Below are 18450 nucleotides of genomic sequence, written 5' to 3'. Positions count from 1 at the left end.
CACTGAGTATCCCGTGGTCCCGAAGCATTTCCTTTGAAAAAATTAAGTGTCCAAACTACAGGTGGTGTAGCTTGCTTAACAGCCGGGATAATCCGCTGACTAGCAGACACTGCTACTAGGCACAAAGTATTTCCTGGGCTAGATGCAGTTAAAAATTTGTAATTAGATACTCTCGTTGGATGCTGAGAAAGCATTCCATAGAGTCTCCTGGCACGCCATATATGATTCTCTTAAAAAGCTTGGGGTAGGGGTCTAGGGGACCCTTTTATAGCCAAAATCACGGCCCTGTATCGCAATACGTCACCTAGGCTGAAGATAAATTGATCTGTAGCACCCTGAGGGCTCGGTTGCTACAGAGGTATTGCACCTCACTCAGAGGTGTGATATCTCACTCTCAGGTAAGGATGGAGTGTGGATCAGGACCCGACACCTGCATGCATTACACCACATTGCCGTGGGGCAGGGCGACCAATATGCCCCTGAGATGGGCACGACAGTCCCTGTCCCTGGCTGGAGTGGGGGGAGGGAACACTGAGGAAGGGGAACCCTGTAGTGCAGGAGCAGGGAGGAAGCAGTTCCTGGGTGCATTGAGAAGGGAGTATAAAAGGTGGGCACCATCTTAGTTCAGTGCAGAGAAGTCTGAGCAGAAGTGACAGGGAGCAGGGGCTCTGCATGAGCTCTGCTCCGGAGGCGGGCCTAGTAACAGAGGCCCAGGCCTGGAAGAGGGAGAAGGAAGGAAGAGGAGCGGAGAAGGCTCCAGGAACGAGGAACGAAGGGATCCCAGGGGTGCGGACGGGCGAGTCACCACCGCACGCCCGAATCCACCTGCGTGGAGGGGTCAGGCCAAAGGGGGAGACCGGTCCCCGAAACTAGTGGAGGCAGGAAACGACCCTCAGCTAGAAACCGGAGGCTGTGACATTTTATGTGGCGCAGCCCCTCGCTACACCCGCTAGGAAGGCACCACATAGGGTCAGGGAAACTGGCGCCAAGTTTACCAAGAGGAGGCCCGAGGCAGCCGGACAGAAGGGTTGGTAAGAAAGGCCAGACAAAGGACACACAAAGGGGGTCCTGTGAAGCGCTCCAAAGTTATCTGGGAGTTGTCTGAGCCCCTCACCTGGTGAGCACAGTACGACGTGGGCAGCCGTTACCTGCAGACGTGGTCTGGATAATAAGAACTGTGAGTAAAGGCCCTGGACTACATCACTGACTCCGTGTCGTTACTGCTGCTGCCCTGCACCATCACCCCCATCCTCCGCATACACTGCCCTGAGGCTATACTCCTCCCGTGGGGAGTTATGCTACGCTCTGCTGCAACCACAACACCAGCCTCAGCGGTCTGCCTGCAGCGGCGGTTCTCTCTGACCGCAATCCACGGATGGCGTAGTCGGACATTTAAACATCAAAACCACATAAATAGTTACGCCACTGCTTTGACTGCCCTGAGCCACGGAACCGGGTCGCCGCCACGGAGACTACAACCACCAGCATCCACCAAAAAGGGTCCGGCTCCAGGTGTCCCAAGGCCCAGGGGGTGCATCAGAACATTTTCATCACCTTTCACAATCACCAATGGGACAAGGCAGGGATGTCCTCTGTCCCCTCTCTTATACATCCTAGTGACGGAGCACCTGCTCTCATCAATTCGCCATAACTCCAATATTAGGTGGACTGAGGTGGGAGGCACCGAGTACAAGTGACCTCTATTTGCTGATGATGTCCTAGTATATATCACTCAATCACATATATCCATCCATGCTGTTATGGCTGAAATAGATCACTTTGTGACATGGTCAAATTTTAAAATCAATGCAGCGAAGTCTGAGGCCCTCGATGTCTCCCTCCCCAAATCCATACAGGATTCCATCCAGTCCAACTTTCCCTTTGCCTGGCCCTCACAGGGTATCAAATACTTAGGAATTTCTATTCATAGAGACCTCTCCCATCTATGTTATCTTAATTTTGGGCCCTTTATTGAACAACTCCAAAGCTGCTGGTGCCTCTAACATCCCCCGAACAACAAGATGCAGGGTCCTTCAGAGGTTTGCAGCTGTGCATACGCCACCCTGTCGACCTCCTCTATCCACTTCACACAAGCAGAAACGGCTCCAGTGGGCCAAACATTACATGAAGACTGATTTCCAAACTGTTTTGTTCACGGATGAGTGCCATGCAACGCTCGATGGTCCAGATGGATGGAGTGGAGGATGGCTGGTTGATGGACACCCCACGCAAACATGGCTACAGCGCCAACAAGGAGCAGTTGGAGTAATGTTTTGGGCTGGAATCATGGGGAGAGAGATTGTCGACCGCTTTAGGATCCCTGAAGGGGTAAAGATGAACTCCATAATCTATGTGGAGTTTCTCAAACAGCACTTCCTGCCATGGTTCAACAAGAAGAACCGTGTATTCCACAGCAAGATCATTTTTATGCATGATAATGCACCATCTCATGCTGCACATAAAACATCTGCATCTCTGGCTGATATGGACATAAAAGGGGACAAACTTATGGTGTGACCCCCATGCTCCCCTGACCTCTACCCCATTCAGAACCTCTGGAGCATCATCAAAAGGAGTGTCTATGATGGCGGGAGGCAGTTCACATCTAAGCAACAGCTCTGGGAGGGTATTCTGTCCTCATGCAAAACAATTGAAGCAGAAACCATCCAAAACCTGACAAATTCAATGGACGAGAGAGTTCAGAAGCTCCTTTCGAACAAGGGGTCCTATGTGAAAATGTAACATCACCTAGAATAAAGTTTTGAGTTGAAAACAGTTTGATTTCAGTTTCTAATAACCTGCTAATGCTTATAATTTCAAAAATGACCATTTTTTTGGTCTTTATTAAAATGAAAAGGTTGATCGAAAAGTTTGGGGGATCTAAGAGTGTGGCAACCCAGTAGTCAGGATTACTTCGAATTCTGACAATATGAGGGTCATGTTGCTGGTAGTGCAGCAAGAAGGCACTTATGTGTCTTGCGCATCTCGGAGCCCCAAAATTATTTTCCGGGCTAGATGCAGCTAAAAATTATTATTAATTTTAAATCTGGTGGAGCTTAGTATAGATGGCCTAATAGAAATAGTGCTGCACACTGCTACAAAGCCCAAATTATTTTCCAGCCAAGGTACAGATAAACATGATTAGTAGAGATGAGCGTTGTTCTACTCGAACTGTTCGCCAATCTCAAATTTGAGCTGTTTTGGGCGGTGTTCGAGCCGTTCGGCGAACACGAACAATTTGAGAAAAATTCGGCTGTTCGAGGTTATGTTCGATAACTGTTCGTGCACCAAAATCATAACTGGATTTTTTCTCAGTAATGATGAAAATTAATGTTAATACGCAGTTTGAGTGTACAGCGGGGTGGGGGGAGGGGCAGGGGATGGATCTCTGCAGGAACAATGAAGATCTCCATTTTTTTTTTCTCTTTCCCGCATTTACAGTGGGGAGGTGCAATCTGTCAGCCTATCACCAGCGCACACACGGAGCGAAGTGCTTTTTTTCACACAAGCAAGGGCATGTGTCATTGGCAGTGTATGTCACATGTCCTTGCCCTATAAGACCAAGCCATTTTCCCCGTCGCCACCATTTTCTCACTGCTGCAGCTGCGTGTTAGACGGCACCGCTGTTGCTGTGTGCGCTATACCTTGTTAATTTCAAGCCAATTTTCACACAAATCTACAGATAGCTTGGGAGTAGGGAATAGTTGTGATTGCAGTCCTTTTAAGGACTAGGTTACAGCATTTCCTACGACTTTTATCAGGCAGGTCTGTGCTCTTAAATAGATAGGTTGTGGGAGTAAAGACTAATTGTAATTGGAGTCCTTTTCAGGACTAGGTTACATCAGTTCCTATCAGTTTTTGCCAGGCAGGTCTGTGCCAGTGCTGTGCAAGTTTTTTTCACAGCATTTGGCTGAATCTAGCAAAGCTAATCCTTTTTGGCCTATTGCAGAGTGTGTTAGTCAGTGGAGTAGCCTATCTGTGTTGCAAGATATACCACCTGTGTATAGAATACCAATTTTTTTATTGCACCAAGTGAAGTAAAATCTTTTGGGGATAGCATCATACTATTAGTCCATCTATACTGACCTCCATCAGGTTGCAAATTGAATATAATTTTTTTCTGCATCTAGCTCTGAAAAAATATTGGGCTTCTAGCTGTGTGTGGGACTTGTTGTATTAGTCCATCTATACTGACCTCCATCAGGTTGCAAACTGAATATATTTTTTTCTGCATCTACCTCTGAAAAAATATTGGGCTTCTAGCTGTGTGTGGGACTTGTTCTATTAATCCATCTATACAGACCTCCATCAGGTTGCAAACTGAATATATTTTTTTCTGCATCTACCTCTGAAAAAATATTGGGCTTCTAGCTGTGTGTGGGACTTGTTGTATTAGTCCATCTATACTGACCTCCATCAGGTTGCAAACTGAATATATTTTTTTCTGCATCTACCTCTGAAAAAATATTGGGCTTCTAGCTGTGTGTGGGACTTGTTCTATTAATCCATCTATACAGACCTCCATCAGGTTGCAAACTGAATATATTTTTTTCTGCATCTACCTCTGAAAAAATATTGGGCTTCTAGCTGTGTGTGGGACTTTCTCTATTAGTCCATCTATACTGACCTCCATCAGGTTGCAAATTGAATATAATTTTTATCTGCATCTAGCTCTGAAAAAATATTTGGCCTTCTAGCAGTGTGTGGGACTTTCTCTATTAGTCCATCTATACTGACCTCCATCAGGTTGCAAATTAAAAATAATTTTTATCTGCATCTAGCTCTGAAAAAATATTTGGCCTTCTAGCAGTGTGTGGGACTTTCTCTATTAGTCCATCTATACTGACCTCCATCAGGTTGCAAATTAAAAATAATTTTTATCTGCATCTACAGTACCTCTGAAAAATATTTGGGCTTCTAGCTGTGTGTGGGACTTGTTCTATTAGTCCATCTATACTGACCTCCATCAGGTTGCAAATTGAATATAATCTTTATCTGCATCTAGCTCTGAAAAAATATTTGGCCTTCTAGCAGTGTGTGGGACTTTCTCTATTAGTCCATCTATACTGACCTCCATCAGGTTGCAAATTGAATATAATTTTTATCTGCATCTAGCTCTGAAAAAATATTTGGCCTTCTAGCAGTGTGTGGGACTTTCTCTATTAGTCCATCTATACTGACCTCCATCAGGTTGCAAATTGAATATAATTTTTATCTGCATCTAGCTCTGAAAAAATATTTGGCCTTCTAGCATTGTGTGGGACTTTCTCTATTAGTCCATCTATACTGACCTCCATCAGGTTGCAAATTAAAAATAATTTTTATCTGCATCTACCTCTGAAAAAATATTTGGACTTCTAGCTGTGTGTGGGACTTGTTCTATTAATCCATCTATACAGACCTCCATCAGGTTGCAAACTGAATATAATTTTTTTCTGCATCTAGCTCTGAAAAAATATTTGGCCTTCTAGAAGTGTGTGGGACTTGTTCTATTAGTCCACCTATACTGACCTCCATCAGGTTGCAAATTCAAAATAATTTTTTGTCTGCATCTAGCTCTGAAAAAATATTTGGCCTTCTAGCAGTGTGTGGGACTTTCTCTATTAGTCCATCTATACTGACCTCCATCAGGTTGCAAACTGAATATATTTTTTTTCTGCATCTACCTCTGAAAAAATATTGGGCTTGTAGCTGTGTGTGGGACTTGTTCTATTAATCCATCTATACAGACCTCCATCAGGTTGCAAACTGAATAAAAAATTTTTATGCATCTACCTCTGAAAAAATATTTGGGCTTCTAGCTGTGTGTGGGACTTGTTCTATTAGTCCATCTATACTGACCTCTATCAGGTTGCAAATTGAATATAATTTTTTTCTGCATCTAACCCAGCCAATAGTTTTGGCCTAATACCACAGTTTGGCCACTCAGCTCTGCTCGGTTCCCATCCATTGTTTTTTTGTGCAAACAACTCCAGAGTTGTGAATTAGTTAACCACCAAAATGAGTGGAAAAAGGCCTGCTGCTGGTGGAAAGGGGAATAGGCGTGTTGGGAAGGGGAAAAAAGGTTGTGTCCGTGGGGTAGGTGTTAAAGCAACAGTAACATCTGCAGAAGAAAGACCATCTTCCAGCCAAACTAAAATGTCTACTTCTTTTAGCGGACAATGTGATAAGATCCCTTTCTTTCGGCCACGCCAATCGCTACAAATTCCAGATGAGGCACAAAAACAGCAGGTGCTTCAACGGATATCAAGTGCTCCTTTAAGTGGGATCTCCTCCACATCAACTTCAACATCACAAATACTCCAGTCCTCAAAGGTGTCACCCCAATCGCACTTGCTTCCTCACAGCTCCCAAATCTCCAGCTGCCCGTCTGAGTATGAGGTAGCACAGATGGTTGAGTCTGCAGAGCTGTTTACTCATACTATAGCCTGGGAATCAGAGGTCGACTCCAGCGCTTCTGTGAATCCAGACGAGGAAATGATCTGCACTGATGCCCAGAATCTTTATGAGTCGGATCCAGGACCAGACGCAGAAGGTTCTGACCATAATGTAGACCCTCATTCCCAAACTGTAACTCCTGTTGGTGGAGACAATGAGGAAGACGATGATAAGACTCAAATACCTGATTGGAGCGACAACTTTAGTTTTTTGTCAGGGCAGGAACAGGTTGGCTCTGAGGACGACGGGTGTGATAACGCACAGGGTGATGATGATGAGGTTGGAGATCCCACTTACTGTCAACCCACAGTCAGCCAAGAGATGAGGTCAGCAGAGGAGGTGGAGGAAGATGCTAGTGACGACGAGGTCAGGTTGCGCCTTCCTGGACAGAGACGTAGTACTGGAAGCACGTCAACAACTGCATCCTCAAACACAACTCTGCCTCTCACCACAAGTCGTGGTGGCTCTTCAGGTCGCATGGGTGCTAAGCCTTGCATAGCCTGGGCATTTTTTCAGATCGATAAAGATGACCCAAGTCGTGTTATCTGTAACATTTGTCAGAAAAAGCTAAGTAGAGGCCAAAAAATACATAGTTTGAGTACTTCATGCATGAACCGGCACATGGACATGAAGCATAAGTTGCAGTGGGAAGCTCAGTGTGCTACAATGCGGCCTAGCCGGCCGGGCCAACCACCGTCTGCCATATCTTGTGCATCCGCGGCCTCTTCATCCTCTGTGACTGGGGGGACAGCAGTCACACCTGTTTTGGGGCGCAGACCTGCCACCTCTTTACCCGCAACAGCCAGCGTGATTGGCAAGTTATCATTTTCTTTGGAGGTGGTAACACCAGCTGGTGTTGAGCGCTGTCCGACATCGATAGCACCACCTTTGGATCAAGGCAACCTAACATGTCCGCCTGCATCTTCCTCACAGACCGGCAGTTTGCCGGGGACACCCTTATCAACCCCGTCTAAGCACAATAGCCAGCCCTCGGTCCCTCAGATGTGGACAAGTAAAAGACCATTTCCTCCTAGCCATGAGAAAGCTAAGAGGTTGAATTTCACCATCTGCAAGCTCTTGGCTACAGAAATGCTGCCTTTCCGCCTGGTGGACACAGAGGATTTTCGAGACCTTATGTCCGTCGCAGTGCCCCAGTACCAGATGCCCAGTCGGCACTACTTCTCAAAGAAAGGTGTGCCTGCGCTCCACCAGCATGTCGCACACAACATCACCGCTTCTTTGAGAAACTCTGTGTGTGACAGGGTGCATTTCACCACAGACACTTGGACGAGTAGGCATGGACAGGGGCGTTACATGTCGCTGACTGGGCACTGGGTAACTATGGTGACAGCAGGACAAGGGGCTGCTGTCCAAGTCTTGCCGTCCCCACGAGTTGTGCGTCAATCCTCTTTATGTCAAAGTTCCTCCACTGCTTCTGCCTCCTCAACCTCCTCTCGGTCTTCCACCTGCACCCAAAGCCTGTCTGGTCATGCCACAAGCTTTCTAACTGCGCAGAAGGGATCCTGCACACCTCCTTACTATGCTGGCAGTAGGGCTCAACGTCATCAGGCGGTTTTTACATTGAAATGTCTGGGAAATGTGAGTCACACAGCTGAGGAGTTGTGGTCAGCTCTGGAGAACCAATTTCATGAATGGTTGTCTCTACTGGACCGGAAACCAGGGAAGGCCGTGTGCGACAATGCTGCAAACCTGGGTGCGGCAATGTCACACACGTGCCTTGTATGGCTCACGTGTTGAACCTGGTTGTCCAGCAATTTTTAGCCCACTATCCCAGACTAGATGGCCTTCTGCAGAGGGCACGGTCGCTGTGTGCTCACTTCCGCCATTCGCATCCCGCAGCTCAGCGACTTACATCTCTACAGAAGTCGTTGGGCCTGCCACTTCACCGGCTAAAATGCGATGTGCCTACTCGGTGGAATTCAACTCTGCATATGTTGCAGCGACTGTGGCAGCACCGACAAGCCCTGGTGCAATACGTTCTGACGTATAGCCTGGGCCAACGAGATCCAGAGGTGGGGCAAATCACGCTGGAGGAGTGGTCTCAGATCAGGGACCTATGCACCCTTCTGCACAGTTTTGAAATGGCGACGAAGATGTTTAGTGCTGACGATGCCATTATCAGCATGACTATTCCGGTGATATACATGCTGGAGCACATGTTAAACAGAATTCGGAGTCAGGTGGTGGCACAAGAGGAGGTGGAGGAAGTACAGGAGGAGTTGTATGCGGAAGGGCTAACATCTGCAAGATCCAGACGGTCGGCAGCACCAAGGCGGCAGGCATGTGAGGGTGGGGGAGATGGTTTTACCAGGGCGCATGGTAGCAGACAAACTAGTGAGGAAGGTGCAGGAGCCCAGGAAGAAGTGGAGGACGAACTGATGGAAGACTCATCAGATGAGGGAGACCTTGATCACATTTCTGTTGTGCGAGGTTGGGGGGAGAGGACAGAGGAAGGAAGCATGATTGTTACCTCGCCACCAACACAACAGGGACTTGGTGCTCCTGGATGCGCAACACACATGAGTGCCTTCTTGCTGCACTACCTGCAACATGACCCTCGAATTGTGAGAATTAGAAATAATCCTGACTACTGGGTTGCCACACTGTTAGATCCCCGGTACAAAAGTAAATTTGCAGAAATTATTCCTGCCATAGAAAGGGATGCACGCATGCAGGAGTATCAGCAGAGACTGTTGCAGAATCTCAAATGTACTTTTCCACAAAATACCAGTGGTGCACGTAGTGAATCTCACAGTTCCAACTTGCCAACCGTGGGACCGTCAAGTGTTCAGCACTCAAACCGTAACAGAACCACAGTATCTGCTGGTAACATCAATTTTGCGGAATCATTTCACCACTTTTTTAGCCCATCCTTTGCAAGGCCACAGGAGACAAGAAGTCTGACACAGTCAACGCCTAGAGACGATGGTACAGGAGTATCTCCAAGTAAACATTGAAGCCATGACTGTGTCACTGGACCCTTGCTCTTTTTGGGCTTCCAATCTGGATAAATGGCCGGAGCTAGCCACTTACGCCTTGGAGATCTTGTCATGCCCCGCAGCCAGCGTTCTGTCTGAACGTGTGTTCAGCGCTGCTGGTGGTGTGCTGACAGATAAGCGCACGCGGCTCTCCACTGATAATGTAGACAGACTCACGTTCATAAAGATGAACAAATCATGGATCCGAAACGACTTTTCTACCCCTGTGTCATCCTGGGGAGAGTAAAAGCTTGATGATTGGTTAAAATCACCCTACCAACCGTTTTAAGCTTTCAAATTACTAATCATGTTTATCTGTATCTTGGCTGGAAAATAATTTGGGCTTTGTAGCAGTGTGCAGCACTGATTCTATTAGGCCATCTATAATAAGCTCCACCAGATTTAAAATTACTAATCATGTTTATCTGTATCTTGACTGGAAAATAATTTGGGCTTTGTAGCAGTGTGCAGCACTGATCCTATTAGGCCATCTATACTAAAGCTTCACCAGATTTAAAATTAATAATAATTTTTAGCTGCATCTAGCCCGGAAAATAATTTTGGGGCTCCGAGATGTGCAAGACACATAAGTGCCTTCTTGCTGCACTACCTGCAGCATGACCCTCATATTGTCAGAATTCGAAGTAATCATGACTACTGGGTTGCCACACTCTTAGATCCCCCAAACTTTTCGATCAACCTTTTCATTTTAATAAAGACCAAAAAAATGGTCATTTTTTAAATTATAAGCATTAGCAGGTTATTAGAAACTGAAATCAAACAGTTTTCAACTCAAAACTTTATTCTAGGTGATGTTACATTTTCACATAGGACCCCTTGTTCAAAAGGAGCTTCTGAACTCTCTCGTCCATTGAATTTGTCAGGTTTTCGATGGTTTCTGCTTCAATTGTTTTGCATGAGGACAGAATACCCTCCCAGAGCTGTTGCTTAGATGTGAACTGTCTCCCGCCATCATAGACACTCCTTTTAATGATGCTCCAAAGGTTCTGAATGGGGTAGAGGTCAGGGGAGCATGGGGGTCACACCATAAGTTTGTCCCCTTTTATGCCCATATCAGCCAGAGATGCAGATGTTTTATGTGCAGCATGAGATGGTGCATTATCATGCAAAAAAATGATCTTGCTGTGAAATACACGGTTCTTCTTTTTGAACCATGGCAGGAAGTGCTGTTTGAGAAAATCCACATACATTATGGAGTTCATCTTTAGCGCCTTCAGGGATCCTAAAGGGGCCGACAATCTCTCTCCCCATGATTCCAGCCCAAAACATTACTCCATCTCCTCCTTGTTGGCGCTGTAGCCGTGTTTGCGTGGGGTGTCCATCAACCAGCCATCCTCCACTCCATCCATCTGGACCATCGAGCGCTGCACGGCACTCATCCGTGAACAAAACAGTTTTGAAATCAGTCTTCATGTAATGTTTGGCCCACTGGAGCCATTTCTGCTTGTGTGAAGTGCATAGAGGAGGTCGACAGGATGGCGTATGCACAGCTGCAAACCTCTGAAGGACCCTGCATCTTGTTGTTCGGGGGACGTTGGAGGCACCAGCAGCTTCAAAAACTTGTCTGCTGCTATGACAAGGATTTTTTGCCGCTGCTCTTTCAACCTGACATAATTGCCTGTAGGAAAGAGTCCTCAATTTGCCCTTATCAGCACGCACACGTGTGTACTGTGAATCAGCTACATACTTCTTGATTGCCAAGACACTTCATCCTGATCATCGCACAATGTTGATTGTAGTCATGCCTTGACCTAAACACTCCACAATTTGTTGCTTCTCAGCAGCCGACACATCCTTTTTCTTTCCCATTTTGGCAGAAAATGTAGGCTGCTTAATAATGTGAGACAGCCTTCTTAAGTAGTCTTGCCTTTCATTGGACACACCTGCCAAACTAATTAGCACAGGTGTCTGCAATTGCTTACAGTGATATAAAGAGCCCTGACACACATCACCATCAATGAGTTTAACTGACAAACAAACAAATTCTTCCCTTATCACTCCTAAACACTTTTTGCATAATAATTTGGAACACAGTGTACATGTGCTTTTCCACAAAACACCAGTGGTTCAAGTAGTGAATCTTACAGTTCTAACTTGCCAACCGTGGTCTGTATGGAGTTGTTCAATAAAGGGCCCAAAATTAAGATAACATAGATGGGAGAGGTCTCTATGAATAGGAATTCCTAAGTATTTGATACCCTGTGAGGGCCAGGCAAAGGGAAAGTTGGACTGGATGGAATCCTATATGGATTTGGGGAGGGAGACATCGAGGGCCTCAGAATTCGCTGCATTGATTTTAAAATTTGACCATGTCACAAAGTGATCTATTTCAGCCATAACAGCATGGATGGATATATGTGATTGAGTGATATATACTAGGACATCATCAGCAAATAGAGAGCACTTGTACTCGGTGCCTCCCACCTCAATCCACCTAATATTGGGGTTATGGCGAATTGCTGAGAGCAGGTGCTCCGTCACTAGGATGTATAAGAGAGGGGACAGAGAACATCCTTGCCTTGTCCCATTGGTGATTGTGAAAGGTGATGAAAATGTTCTGACGCGCCCCCTGGGCCTTGGGACACCCGGAGCCGGACCCTTTTTGGTGGATGCTGGTGGTTGTAGTCTCCGTGGCGGCGACCCGGTTCCGTGGCTCAGGGCGGTCAAACCAGTGGCGGAACTATTTATGTGGTTTTGATGTTTAAATGTCCGACTACGCCACCCGTGGATTGCGGTCAGAGTGAACCGCCGCTCCAGGGCAGACCGCTGAGGCTGGTGTTGTGGGTGCAGCAGAGCGTAGCATAACTCCCCACGGGAGGAGTATAGCCTCAGGGCAGTGTATGCGGAGGATGGGGGTGATGGTGCAGGGCAGCAGCAGTAACGACACGGAGTCAGTGATGCAGTCCAGGGCCTTTACTCACAGTTCTTATTATCCAGACCACGTCTGCAGGTAACGGCTGCCCACGTCGTACTGTGCTCACCAGGTGAGGGGCTCAGACAACTCCCAGATAACTTTGGAGCGCTTCACAGGACCCCCTTTGTGTGTCCTTTGTCTGGCCTTTCTTACCAACCCTTCTGTCTGGCTGCCTCGGGCCTCCTCTTGGTAAACTTGGCGCCAGTTTCCCTGACCCTATGTGGTGCCTTCCTAGCGGGTGTAGCGAGGGGCTGCGCCACATAAAATGTCACAGCCTCCGGTTTCTAGCTGAGGGTCGTTTCCTGCCTCCACTAGTTTCGGGGACCGGTCTCCACCTTTGGACTGACCCCTCCACGCAGGTGGATTCGGGCGTGCGGTGGCGACTCGCCCGTCCGCACCCCTGGGATCCCTTCGTTCCTCGTTCCTGGAGCCTTCTCCGCTCCTCTTCCTTCCTTCTCCCTCTTCCAGGCCTGGGCCTCTGTTACTAGGCCTGCCTCCGGAGCAGAGCTCATGCAGAGCCCCTGCTCCCTGCCACTTCTGCTCAGACTTCTCTGCACTGAACTAAGATGGTGCCCACCTTTTATACTCCCTTCTCAATGCACCCAGGAACTGCTTCCTCCCTGCTCCTGCACTACAGGGTTCCCCTTCCTCAGTGTTCCCTCCCCCCACTCCAGCCAGGGACAGGGACTGTCGTGCCCATCTCAGGGGCATATTGGTCGCCCTGCCCCACGGCAATGTGGTGTAATGCATGCAGGTGTCGGGTCCTGCACCACAGGGGGGCTCGCTCGACCCACCAGCGGACAGGCACCAGTATTGGGAGAGGTGGGCTGGCCGTCAGGGTTCACCACGGCTCTGGCACAAACCCGGCGACGCGGAGGTGGCACGGGCAGGAGTGGACTGAACGTGTCGGCTTCTCACTTTTTGGATTTTAGAAGGGCATGACATGCCTATATCTGTGTCTCCCCCTCCTTTTACTCCTCCACCTCTTTTCTTTTCGCATGACTATATGTACTTGTCACTTTTCCATGTGTTAGTTGTGTCTTCTGAGCAGTTTGTCAGCTTTTGGACACCTTTGAAGGTGTTTTCTATGTGTTTCTATGTGTTTTTGTTTGCCTGCCATTGGTTTTAACGGTGTTCGAAGGTGTTCGACGAACAGTTCGACGAACAGTTCGGCGAACACACGGGTGTTCGACGAACCGAACCGAACTCGAACACTACGGGGGTGGCTCAACACTAATGATTAGTAATTTTAAATCTGGTGGAGCTTAGTATAGGTGGCCTAATAGAATCAGTACTGCACACTGCTACAAAGCCCAAATTATTTTCCAGCCAAGATACAGATAAACATGATTAGTAATTTTAAATCTGGTGGAGCTTATTATAGATGGCCTAATAGAATCAGAGCTGCACACTGCTACAAAGCCCAAATTATTTTCCAGCCACGATACAGATAAACATGATTAGTAATTTGAAAGCTTAAAACGGTTGGTGAGGTGATTTTAACCAATCATCAAGCTTTTACTCTCCCCAGGATGACACAGGGGTAGAAAAGTCGTTTCGGATCCATGATTTGTTCATCTTTATGAACGTGAGTCTGTCTACATCATCAGTGGAGAGCCGCGTGCGCTTATCTGTCAGCACACCACCAGCAGCGCTGAACACACGTTCAGACAGAACGCTGGCTGCGGGGCATGACAAGATCTCCAAGGCGTAAGTGGCTAGCTCCGGCCATTTATCCAGATTGGAAGCCCAAAAAGAGCAAGGGTCCAGTGACACAGTCATGGCTTCAATGTTTACTTGGAGATACTCCTGTACCATCGTCTCTAGGCGTTGACTATGTGTCAGACTTCTTGTCTCCTGTGGCCTTGCAAAGGATGGGCTAAAAAAGTGGTGAAATGATTCCGCAAAATTGATGTTACCAGCAGATACTGTGGTTCTGTTACGGTTTGAGTGCTGAACACTCGACGGTCCCACGGTTGGCAAGTTTGAACTGTGAGATTCACTACGTGCACCACTGGTGTTTTGTGGAAAAGCACATGTAAGATTCTGCAACAGTCTCTGCTGATACTCCTGCATGCGTGCATCCCTTTCTATGGCAGGAATAATTTCTGCAAATTTACTTTAGTACCGGGGATCTAACAGTGTGGCAACCCAGTAGTCAGGATTATTTCTAATTCTCACAATTCGAGGGTCATGTTGCAGGTAGTGCAGCAAGAAGGCACTCATGTGTGTTGCGCATCCAGGAGCACCAAGTGCCTGTTGTGTTGGTGGCGAGGTAACAATCATGCTTCCTTCCTCTGTCCTCTCCCCCCAACCTCGCACAACAGAAATGTGATCAAGGTCTCCCTCATCTGATGAGTCTTCCATCAGTTCGTCATCCACTTCTTCCTGGGCTCCTGCACCTTCCTCACCAGTTTGGCTGCTACCATGCGCCCTGGTAAAACCATCTCCCCCACCCTCACATGCCTGTCGCCTTGGTGCTGCCGACCGTCTGGACCTTGCAGATGTTAGCCCTTCCGCATACAACTCCTCCTCCTCTACTTCCTCCACCTCCTCTTGTGCCACCACCTGACTCCGAATTCTGTTTAACATGTGCTCCAGCATGTAAATCACCGGAATAGTCATGCTGATAATGGCATCGTCAACACTAAACATCTTCGTCGCCATTTCAAAACTGTGCAGAAGGGTGCATAGGTCCCTGATCTGAGACCACCCCTCCAGCGTGATTTGCCCCACCTCTGAATCTCGTTGGCCCAGGCTATACGTCAGAACGTATTGCACCAGGGCTTGTCGGTCCTGCCACAGTCGCTGCAACATGTGCAGAGTTGAATTCCACCGAGTAGGCACATCGCATTTTAGCCGGTGAAGTGGCAGGCCCAACGACTTCTGTAGAGATGTAAGTCGCTGAGCTGCGGGATGCGAACGGCGGAAGTGAGCACACAGCGACCGTGCCCTCTGCAGAAGGCCATCTAGTCCGGGATAGTTGGCTAAAAATTGCTGGACAACCAGGTTCAACACGTGAGCCATACAAGGCACGTGTGTGACATTGCCCCGGCGAAGGGCCGCACCCAGGTCTGCAGCATTGTCGCACATGGCCTTCCCTGGTTTCAGGTCCAGTGGAGACAACCATTCATGAAATTGGTTCTCCAGAGCTGACCACAACTCCTCAGCTGTGTGACTCACATTTCCCAGACATTTCAAAGTAAAAACCGCCTGATGACGTTGAGTCCTACTGCCAGCATAGTAAGGAGGTGTGCAGGATCCCTTCTGCGCAGTAAGAAAGCTTGTGGCATGACCAGACAGGCTTTGGGTGCAGGTGGAGGACCGAGAGGAGGTTGAGGAGGCAGAAGCAGTGGAGGAACTTTGAGATAAAGAGGATTGACGCACAACTCGTGGGATGGCAAGACTTGGACAGCAGCCCCTTGTCCTGCTGTCACCATTGTTACCCACTGCCCAGTCAGCGACATGTAATGCCCCTGTCCATGCCTACTCGTCCAAGTGTCTGTGGTGAAATGCACCCTGTCACACACAGAGTTTCTCAAAGAAGCGGTGATGTTGTGTGCGACATGCTGGTGGAGCGCAGGCACACCTTTCTTTGAGAAGTAGTGCTGACTGGGCATCTGGTACTGGGGCACTGCGATGGACATAAGGTCTCGAAAATCCTCTGTGTCCACCAGGCGGAAAGGCAGCATTTCTGTAGCCAAGAGCTTGCAGATGGTGAAATTCAACCTCTTAGCTTTCTCATGGCTAGGAGGAAATGGTCTTTTACTTGTCCACATCTGAGGGACCGAGGGCTGGCTATTGTGCTTAGACGGGGTTGATAAGGGTGTCCCCGGCAAACTGCCGATCTGTGAGGAAGATGCAGGCGGACATGTTAGGTTGCCTTGATCCAAAGGTGGTGCTATCGATGTTGGACAGCGCTCAACACCAGCTGGTGTTACCACCTCCAAAGGAAATGATGACCTGCCAATCACGCTGGCTGTTGCGGGTAAAGAGGTGGCAGGTCTGCGCCCCAAAACAGGTGTGACTGCTGTCCCCCCAGTCACAGAGGATGAAGAGGCCGCGGATGCACAAGATATGGCAGACGGTGGTTGGCCCGGCCGGCTAGGCTGCATTGTAGCACAGTGAGCTTCCCACTGCAACTTATGCTTCATGTCCATGTGCCGGTTCATGCATGAAGTACTCAAACTATGTATTTTTTGGCCTCTACTTAGCTTTTGCTGACAAATGTTACAGATAACAGGAGATGGGTCATCGTTATCGATCTGAAAAAATGTCCAGGCTATGCAAGGCTTAGCACCCATGCGACCTGAAGAGCCACCACGACTTGTGGTGAGAGGCAGAGTTGTGTTTGAGGATGCAGTTGTTGACGTGCTTCCAGTACTACGTCTCTGTCCAGGAAGGCGCAACCTGACCTCGTCGTCACTAGCATCCTCCTCCACCTCCTCTGCTGACCTCATCTCTTGGCTGACTGTGGGTTGACAGTAAGTGGGATCTCCAACCTCATCATCATCACCCTGTGCGTTATCACACCCGTCGTCCTCAGAGCCAACCTGTTCCTGCCCTGACAAAAAACTAAAGTTGTCGCTCCAATCAGGTATTTGAGTCTCATCATAGTGTTCCTCATTGTCTCCACCAACAGGAGTTACAGTTTGGGAATGAGGGTCTACATTATGGTCAGAACCTTCTGCGTCTGGTCCTGGATCCGACTCATAAAGATTCTGGGCATCAGTGCAGATCATTTCCTCGTCTGGATTCACAAAAGCGCTGGAGTCGACCTCTGATTCCCAGGCTATAGTATGAGTAAACAGCTCTGCAGACTCAACCATCTGTTCTACCTCATACTCAGATGGGCAGCTGGAGATTTGGGAGCTGTGAGGAAGCAAGTGCGATTGGGGTGACACCTTTGAGGACTGGAGTATTTGTGATGTTGAAGTTGATGTGGAGGAGAGCCCACTTAAAGGAACACTTGATATCCGTTGAAGCACCTGCTGTTTTTGTGCCTCATCTGGAATTTGTAGCGATTGGCGTCGCCGTAAGAAAGGAATCTTATCACATTGTCCGCTAAAAGAAGTTGACATTTTAGTTTGGCTGGAAGATGGTCTTTCTTCTGCAGATGTTACTGTTGCTTTAACACCTACCCCACGGACACAACCTTTTTTCCCCTTCCCAACACGCCTATTCCCCTTTCTACCAGCAGCAGGCCTTTTTCCACTCATTTTGGTGGTTAACTAATTCACAACTCTGGAGTTGTTTGCACAAAAAAACAATGGATGGGAACCGAGCAGAGCTGAGTGGCCAAACTGTGGTATTAGGCCAAAACTATTGGCTGGGTTAGATGCAGAAAAAAATTATATTCAATTTGCAACCTGATGGAGGTCAGCATAGATGGACTAATAGAACAAGTCCCACACACAGCTAGAAGCCCAAATATTTTTTCAGAGGTAGATGCAGAAAAAAATTGTATTCAGTTTGCAACCTGATGGAGGTCAGTATAGATGGACTAATAGAACAAGTTCCACACACAGCTAGAAGCCCAAATATTTTTTCAGAGGTAGATGCAGAAAATAATTATATTCAGTTTGCAACCTGATGGAGGTCAGTATAGATGGACTAATAGAATATGTCCCACACACTGCTAGAAGGCCAAATATTTTTTCAGAGCTAGATGCAGAAAAAAATTATATTCAGTTTGCAACCTGATGGAGGTCAGTATAGATGGACTAATAGAACAAGTCCCACACACTGCTAGAAGGCCAAATATTTTTTCAGAGCTAGATGCAGAAAAAAATTATATTCAGTTTCCAACCTGATGGAGGTCAGTATAGAAGGACTAATAGAACAAGTCCCACACACAGCTAGACGCCCAAATATTTTTTCAGAAGTAGATGCAGAAAAAAAATATATTCAGTTTGCAACCTGATGGAGGTCAGTATAGATGGACTAATAGAGAAAGTCCCACACACTGCTAGAAGGCCAAATATTTTTTCAGAGCTAGATGCAGATAAAAATTATTTTTAATGTGCAACCTGATGGAGGTCAGTATAGATGGACTAATAGAGAAAGTCCCACACACTG

Source organism: Phyllobates terribilis, unplaced genomic scaffold (assembly GCF_046119375.1).
Source record: "Phyllobates terribilis strain yellow unplaced genomic scaffold, ASM4611937v1 Scaffold_3__8_contigs__length_932513732, whole genome shotgun sequence".
Classification (NCBI taxonomy): domain Eukaryota; kingdom Metazoa; phylum Chordata; class Amphibia; order Anura; family Dendrobatidae; genus Phyllobates; species Phyllobates terribilis.
Note: the sequence above shows the minus strand (reverse complement) of the source record.